Consider the following 9,678-nt stretch of genomic DNA (forward strand, 5'->3'; position numbering starts at 1 on the left):
ATTTTCTGACAAAATAAACTTGATCCACCTTCTTCACATAGCCTTCAACAGGTCGAATCTCCAGATCTCCGCCACAAAGTTTGTCTCAACGTGCGTAGCACTGCGGTCAAATTTCTCAGACAAAAAATCACGATTATCGTCAAATATGTTACAGCTAGAACTGAACACGCCAAGATGAACCTGTCTTGAACCTCGCTCTGATACCACTTGTTAGGATCGAAAAAATCAGGTGTCATGCGGAAGCTAGTAGCGCAACCCTGAACGACGATAAATCCAACAACAAAAGAGAAATACCAAAAGTGACACAAACATTTAACGTGGTTCGGTCAACTGACCTACGTCCACAACGGAGATGAGCAATCCACTATAATAAAAAGGGAGTACAAAATATCGAGAGAACAACCTCACAAAGAGGCAAACACAAGTGACACACTAACACTTGTCCCGTAAAGTTCTCCCCCTAAACAAGACTCTCAAGCCCCCTATGGCTACATTGTGGATGCTACTGAATGAGAAGAAAGGATCCTCAATTTATAGAAGTCCAAACCTTTTCCTACAAGAAAAAGGACTAGCCAAATATAGGAGATTTATAATTTCCTTTTACAAAAAGAAAAACCCAGTTAAGGTAATTATATTGCCCTTTTCCTTCAAGAGATAGGAGAACCAAATATGGTAAGAAAATAAGGAGACTAAGGACCTCAATTCCCTCTGATGTGGGACAACTCAACACCCCCATCACGCCCAGGCCTCTGGAGCGTGGACAACATAAATGGGGGCCCAACATCGGTAACAATAATTGGGATGGGCCTGGCTCTGATACCAGTTGTTGGGCTAAACCGACCCAAATACCCTCTTAACATGGTGTGATATTGTCCGCTTTGGGCCAAGCCCGCACGGTTTTCCCTAAAAGGCCTCACACCATTAAGAGATCTCTACACCTTATATGTAGACTCCCAATCTTTTCAGCTACCAATGTGGGACTTTGTTCGCACACCCAACAAGGAGATGTATAAAAGAAATTAATTTTCTGAGGTTACCAGAACGAGTGAAGGAGAATAAATTGCCGAGCAGCTTCGTTTGTAGGATTTTGCAAATTCAAAGGGAGTACAGTGTAATCATTCTCAAAGATATCACGCGGATTTTTCCCTACTCGGGTATGTTAAGGCTATCCCTTCTTTCTTTTGGCATGATCCATACGATACGAACGAAACGTGCAAATGCACAAATTCCATAAACGACTCTATTCACAGAAGTATTAGAAATATCTATGTTCCTGAATTTCCATGTGTCATAATATTTTATCATCTGTTCATGGGTCTCAGAAAAATATGAAAGTTGAAAAAAAAAGAGTTTACTTTATGATATTGCTCAAAGGCAAAATGGTCTTATGAAGATCCGAAAGATTTTCTTAACGTACTTTTCATGCATTGCATTCATGTGCATTGACCCATGACCAGATGGCGTTATATACGCGTATATATGTATGTAAATATATGTATATGGGATATGGGAAAAGGTTACGGCGTTATATACGCACCACCACCTGATCAACTGATATATAATGATGATGTTCCCCACAGTGGCTGAAATATGATTCAAACGACGTTATATACGCGTATATATGTAAATATGATTCAAACGGCGTTATATACGCGTATATATGTATGTATATATATGTATACGGGATATGGGAAAGGTTATGACGTTATATACGCACCACCACCTGATCAGCTGGTATACGATGACGATTTTGCCCACAGTGGTCGATATGATATGATGGGATGCCCTCAGAGGCTGATAATGTTATGAAACATGTACCTATGCACGACATGACATTCATACGCATATGCATGACGTTAAAAGTAATTTATGATTTACAAAGTTATTCAGACTTACAGGTTGAGTCATGTACTCTATATGTCTTCCATGTCTCTTATGTATTTATTTATGTGCCTTACATACTCGGTACATTATTCGTACTGACGTCCCTTTTGCCTGGGGACGCTGCGTTTCATGCCCGCAGGTCCCGATAGACAGGTCGAGAGCCCTCCACGTAGGCTATCAACTCAGGGAAGATGTTGGTGCACTCCATTTGCTTCGGAGTTGCTTGTTTGGTTAGTATGATATAGACGTGTATTGTTTGGTACGGCGGGACTCTGTCCCGACCTTTATGGCATTTATGTATTCTTAGAGGCTTGTAGACATATGTCGTGTACGTAAAAGATTGTACGGCCTTGTCGGCCTATATTTTGACTTTTATAAAGGATTATGTTGGCCTATTAGGCCCGTATGTCACGTTTATATGATGATGTAATAAGAAAGATACGTTACGTTGGTACTCGGTCGAGTAAGGTACCGGGTGCCCGTCGCGGCCCATCGGTTTGGGTCGTGACAACAGAGATTTTTACGTGGAAAACACCTGGCTCAAAAGGTAAAAAAAACCACGACCTACTACTCAGTAGGATTTTCCCAAACTTCCACTAAAATCACTGAGCCAAAACAGCATTTACAAAACTTTTTGTAAACCTAAGGATTAACTCTAAATCCCGTTGTGGCACATAACCTCAACTGTTGCGACAACTTCAAGTAAACTCTAACTTGAACACTCTAGGTACCTAATACAATTGCTTTTATGAAAGCTGAAAGGTACAATATAAAATCACCTACTACAATTGAACTAGAATAAAAGATAGACACTTGGAACTGGTTCTTCTATCTTGTTCAAGTAGCTTCAGGATTGCACGTTTGAATCACACATAAATTGCTTGCAAATCGCCTTGCTCTTTTGCTCTCAATTTAAGTTTAACTTCTGCTTATGTGCATTACCTGTAAAAGAGAACAACACTGATATTTAATAGGTTAGTAATCAGAGATTGACTGGGATTCAAATGCTACTCTTCTATCGTAGAAGAGTTCAAGGTGATCTCAAAGTCTAACACTATCTCCTTCCTAAACTGTGTTCTCTTCATATAAGGAGTCTTTATCTCCTTATCCAATATGCAACCTTTTCGATCCGATTAGGAGATATTGCTTCTTGATCAGTTAGATTTATCTCCTTCACGTGCATCTCACATGTACAGGTTGATCATGACTGTGCTTCACAAGATGGACCTAGTCCATGTCTGAGTATGTCTGAGTTCTTTTGTCAATCTTCAAAACTTCACCTGTTCTTGGGCCAACAAATTCCCCCTTTTTGATGATAACAAACTCTGTGCTTTTTACTTACTTGGATCATGTAAGAACTCAGCTTATCCATCAATACAACATTTAGAAAATTCACTTATCATCAAGGACCAGGTTACTTAGGTTATAAATATCACTTATTCAGAATATGTAAAGCACAATATCTCTTCCCCCTTTTGGCATCATCGAAAAGTTGCATACAAAGTGTGTGTCCCAGATTTTAATAAGTACTCATGGCCATTGGGGCAACTTCAAGTGCACTCATGGTTTAATCATCAGTAATCAAATAAACATATTTGAACTATCAAGGAAAGATTAGCATTGAACAAGAGCAAAAACAGTAGATATCATTGATAGAAGATATGTTGCTATCACAATCCACAACCAGAAAGCAAAAAACATTTAAAACATGAGCAAAGAAAATAGAAAAATCCCTAATCCGGGTCACTGAAGGTACTAGACAGGTTCAGGAGACAAAGGCTAGGATTCCTAAGGCTTGGGGGAGCTAAAGGGTTGGTTTTGAGCTTGGAGAAGATTCAGCATATTGTGAAGAATTCCATCATTCTTCTCCTTTTCCTTGGTAAGCTCAGTTCTAAGAGTATCCCTCTTAGATTCCACCTCTGCTACACGAGCCTTGAGCCTAGCTATCTCAGCATCCTTGGCTTCACATTCCTGAACTAGAGCCCTGACTTTACTGTTGATAGGAGTCTTCTTGGATGAACCAGGTTCATTTGGGATGGCATTGACTAAATAGTCACAAGCAATCAGAGTATTAATGCCAAAGAGATCCTTGCTTGAGGCCATTTCCCATTTCTTCAGAGGCACATTGCACCTATCCAGAATCGTAGTCAGAATAAAGCCATAGGGGGTAGCATGAGCCTTGGAGCCATTGATGACCCTGTCCAGCAGCTTGATGATGAATACAGGCCAATTAGTTTGCCTTCCACTTTTCAGGCACTCCATAAGAACTAGGTCCATATAATTTGCAATATGCCTTCTCTCTTGTCTGGGCAATATGCACTTGTTGACAAATTCAAACAAGACTTTGTGCTGTGGCCTCATTTCACTCTTCTGAACAGCCCTAGCCTCATTCACATCTTTAGCATCACGGAACCCCTTGGTAATTTCAAGGGCAGTAGGAAAGGAGTCCAGACAAGGCCACCTTTGCCTTGTATAGTCATCAAACCCTTCAGAGGGCATGTCAAGGATCTCTCACAGTTTTTCTGCATCAAAGGTCACTTGAAATCCTTTCACCAGGCTGCTAACCTTGCCCTCTTTAACCTCTGCATTTGCCATGAACTCAATGATCTCATTCCTGTATAGCCTTCCATCCATCTGAAGGACCATATCCTTCCACCCCTGAGCAGCTAAGGCATCCACCAGTCTCATCATTCCTGGTTCCACCAGGTCTTTCAGCAATCTACCCTTCAAAAATTTTCTTTTGCCGAACATGGCAAGCTTGTCTTGTTCACCATCAAACTCATCTTCTTCTTCTTCACCACTCCATTCCTCATCTTCAGAGATTCTAACTTGTTTACTTTTCACTAAAGACCTTGTCCTCTTGGCTAATGAAGGTTTAGTAGCTGCAGACACAGAAGAAGACTTCTTGGAAGAAGTCTTGGGCTTTTTGGGCTTGGGGGTTTGAACCTCCACTGTTGGAACTTCCTCCTGATGGACCTGTTCCATCTCCTCAACTTCCACAGCCTCTGAGGACTCTGCAACCTTCCTTTTTCCTTTAGCCATCCTTTTCTTCTTACTCTCAGCTAGAGCCTTTTGTAGATCACTCTCATTTTTTTCCCTGCTTCTTGTGGCTCTTCCCTTTGGCAAGGAAGTTTCAGTAGTTGTTGGGGATGAAGCCTTTCTTTTCTTAGAGGGTTTAGGAGCACTGGGGGCTTTTGGTGTGGGACTTCTTCTTTTATTTGGATCATAACTTGCCCCAACCTTTTTCAACAGGTCTGCTAGGGTCTCTTCAGTTGATGAACCAGGTTCATCTCCTTGTACGCTTAGATTAACTAACCCTTCAGCAACTTCACCGGAACCATTTCCCCCTGACTTCTTGCCACTTGCTTCTACATTTTCTTGTTCAACCCCACAGATAGCAGGCACAAACAAACCAGCAGTGGGTGAATGATCAACCACTCTTTTCCCATTTCCCCTCTCTTCACCACATGCACCCTCTCTCTTTTTTTCTTTCTCGGATTTCTTTTTACCTCCACTCCTTCGTAACTCAGGTAATTCTACATCCCTGATAGGACCAACCAGAACAAATCTAGTTTCTAGATTTTCAGTCAAAGAAGAACTTACCTTAGAAGGGAATTCTTGAGTCTTCTCAGAGTCAGAAGACCCAGGTCCTTCCCCTCACTAGCAGACTTGTATGACTCAGAATCAGAGTTAGAATCAGAGTCTTTGACCTGGCTTGCCTTTAATTTCTCATTCAATTTCTTCGAAACAGCCCCAGAAGCTACTGTTTTTCTAGCAAGCATTTTTACCCTTCTCAGCCTGGGTTTTGGAGTTGTGCTAGGTGGAGGAGAGGTAGATGAATCGGAGGGAGTGGGCTGTGGAGGAGTTCCAGGGTTGTCTTATGGGTTCGTCATTATCGCTGATTTCTTGAGAGAATTAGTGAGTTAGAGCTTTGGAGAAGAATGCAATTGAATGTGAAGAGGGGTTTTTGACGGTTTAGAGTTATGAAGATGGCAGTAGGTAATGATGGTATTTAAAGAGAAATACACATTTAATGGATAACGACAGCTTTGGCAGTGGTCAATTAGAGGTCTAATCAACCTGAAATTTCAGGTTTGAATAAGCGGTTAAGCTTCCCTAGATTTTAGGCATATTTTGTGGTTTAGAGTTCTAATGCGGACGGAACAGGTTCAAAAGCAAACAGATATAATTTTCTAAGGAGTTGAACTATTTTAGGACTTCTGCTCATGATTTAAATATTTATATTTCTAATTGTGCAGAGTATAGAAAACATACCTTAGCATTCAGATGAACCAATACTGATGAACCAGGTTCTTCATTTAGAATTCTCTTGACCATGCCTCACTTTACCATAATAGAGAAAATTTTGTAAGATATTAGTGAGTCATATTAACACATGTCACAGGAGTATACTGATTACAGTATGAAGCTGAGTAAAAATTAATCTAGATATTTACACAAGTTCAGATTTGCTAGCCAAAAAAAAAAAAAAAAAATTTCATTTTTCATTTTTTTTTCATTTTTTTTCATTGTGCATTCTGAGCTGGTCCTATTAGGTGATCTTAATCATCCCTAATTCCAACCTGTTTCATTCAAAGTTTTCTCTACTCAGTGCTTTAGTAAAGATGTCAGCAATTTATTTATCTGTAGCACAAAACTCTATGGTAATCAATCCTTTCTCATAGTTATCTCTTAAGAAATGGTGTCTAACATCTATGTGTTTAGTCCTCTTATGATGAACAAGGTTCTTTGTCATACTTATAGCACTAGTGTTATCACATAAGATAGGAATGCAACCAACTTCAATGCCAAAATCTATCAGCTACTGTTTGATCCATAGTAATTGAGCACAACAAGAGGCAGCAACAACATATTCAGCCTCAGCAGTGGATAAGGCCACTGAATTCTGCTTTTTAATGGCCCATGATACAAGACATGAACCAAGAAAATGAGCCATACCTGAGGTGCTCTTCCTATCCACAAGGAAAGCTGCATAATCAACATCATCATACCCTACTAGATTGAAATTACTGTCTTTAGGGTACCAAAGACACAGATCAGTAGTGCCTTTCAAATATCTCAGTATCCTCTTGACAGCAGTCAAATGAGATTCCTTTGGATTAGCCTGAAAGTGAGCACAAAGCCCTACACTGAAAACTATGTCAGGTCTGCTGGCAGTAAGATACAAAAGTGAACCAATCATACCCCTATACAACTTCTGATCAACAAATGAACCAGGTTCATCTATGTCTAATTTAGTGGCAGTTGCAATGGGGGTGTCTATTTCCTTTGATTCACCCATTTTAAACTTTTTGATCAACTCTTTTGCATATTTCTGTTGATGGATCATGGTTCCATTTGGGTTTTGTTTGATCTGTAAGCCTAAGAAAAAGTTAAGCTCACCCATCATACTCATTTCAAACTCACTCCCCACTAATTTAGCAAAATCCTTACTTAGTTTGTCAGTGGTTGCCCCAAAAATTATGTCATCAACATATATTTGTACCACAAGAAGATCTTTACCTTTTCTCCTCAAGAATAGAGTACTGTCTATTTTACCTCTTTTGTAGCCATGTTCAAGCAGGAATTTTGACAATCGTTCATACCATGCTCTAGGAGCCTGCTTGAGTTCATAGAGAGCCTTGTCTAATTTTTACACATGTTCAGGACATTCCTTGCTCTCAAATCCTGGAGGTTGTTTAACAAACACTTCTTCTTTTAGGTAGCCATTCAGGAAAGCACTTTTGACATCCATCCGATAAAGAGTGAATTCCATGTGTGATGCAAAGGCTATGAGGAGTCTTATTGCCTCCAGTCTTGCAACTGGAGCAAAAGTCTCATCATAATCTATACCCTCCTCTTGGCTGTAACCTTGGACCACCAGTCTTGCCTTGTTTCTTGTAACTGTTCCATCTTCATCAAGCTTGTTTCTAAAGACCCATTTTTTGCCAATTACTGATCTGTCCTTGGGTCTTGGAACTATGTGCCAAACTTGACTTCTCTCGAACTGATTGAGTTCATCTTTCATTGAATTTACCTAATCTGCATCCTGCAAAGCCTCAACAACATTTTTAGGTTCAATAAGAGATAGGAAAGCATCAAAAGCACACAGATTCTTTAATTGTGATCTAGTTTTAACTCCAGAGGTTGGATCAGTAATTATGTTCTCAATGGGATGAGAACTTTGATACTTGTGAGGTTTCACAACCAACTGATTTCTGCTTGATGTTTCTCCCATGTTCTATTGCTGAGGAACAGGATCATGAACAGGTTCCTTTAGGGGATTGGTTTCAGTTCCTCTTTGATTAGTTCCCCCTATCAGGTTGCCCTGGATGGAAGGACCTGTTCCATCACCTGTTCCTTCTTTCGGTGTCACTTTAGCTTGAGCTGAGACTTCACTCAAATCTTTTACCAGCCCAATAGCTTCATCTTCATGTTCCTGTCTCTCAGAAAGAATGTTAGTTTCATCAAACACTACATGTACATTTTCTTCTACACACAAAGTTCTTTTATTGAACACTTTATATGCTTTGCTATGTGAAGAATATCCCAAGAATACTCCCTCATCACTTCTGGGATCAAACTTACCTAGGGAGTCCTTTCCATTATTGTGCACAAAGCACTTGCATCCAAATGCCCTAAGATGGGATATATTTGGTTTTCTCCCTTTAAGTAACTCATAGGGAGTCTTCTCTACAAGAGGTCTAGTCATGCATCTATTAATGATATAATATGCAGTGTTTACAGCCTCTGCCCAGAAGCTATGGGGCAGTTTACTAGAAAGAAGCATAGTCCTAGCCATATTTTCAAGAGTCCCGTTCTTTCTTTCAACTACTCCATTTTGTTGAGGAGTCCTAGGGGCAGAGAAATTATGATCTATACCATGCTCATCACAAAAATTCAGCAAACTTAGCATTTTCAAATTCAGTTCCATGATCAGACCTGATTGATGCAAGTTGATTACCTAGTTGTTTGTGAGTTTTTCTAACAAAGGCAGTAAACATGTCAAATGCTTCATCCTTAGATGTTAAAAATAGTACCCAGGTAAACCTAGAATAATCATCAACAAGTACCATCACATATTTCTTACCACCTCTGCTCAATGTTCTCATTGGATCACAGAGATCCATATAAACCAGTTCCAACGTCCTGGTTGTGCTTACCATTTTCTTGCTTTTAAAGGATGATCTTACTTGTTTCCTCCTTGCACAGGCCTCACAAACTTTGTCTTCCTTGAACTTGATGTTAGGTAACCCTATCACCAAGTCCTTGGAGACTAATTTGTTGAGTTGATTCAGACTTCCATGACCAAGTCGTTTGTGCCACAGGAGGGGATCATTGTCCAATACACTCAAGCAAGTGAGTTCATTTTCTGAGAGAGTGGACAAATCTACAATGTAAATATTATTAACTCTTTTTCCCTGCAAAACAATCTTGTCAGTGGTAAGATTAATCACAAAGCATTTGGTAGAGGTAAATGCTACAAGGTTACCTCTGTCACACAGTTGTGATACACTGATTAGGCTATATTTCAAGCCATCTGTCAAGTAGACATTCTCAATGGAGTGTGAGTCTGTCTTACCTACCTTTCCAACCCCAATAATCTCACCTTTCTTCCCATTTCCAAAGGATACATTACCTCCTTTTAAGTCTTCAAGTGAAAGGAACTGGTTCGTGCTTCCAGTCATATGTTTTGAGCAGCCACTATCCATGTACCATATTTGGCTACTTCCCATCACTTGGACTTGCAAAAAGATATCAGGGGTTAGTCTTAGGAACCCAAACTAGTTTGGG

Source organism: Nicotiana attenuata, chromosome 8, assembly GCF_001879085.1.
Source record: "Nicotiana attenuata strain UT chromosome 8, NIATTr2, whole genome shotgun sequence".
Lineage (NCBI taxonomy): Eukaryota > Viridiplantae > Streptophyta > Magnoliopsida > Solanales > Solanaceae > Nicotiana > Nicotiana attenuata.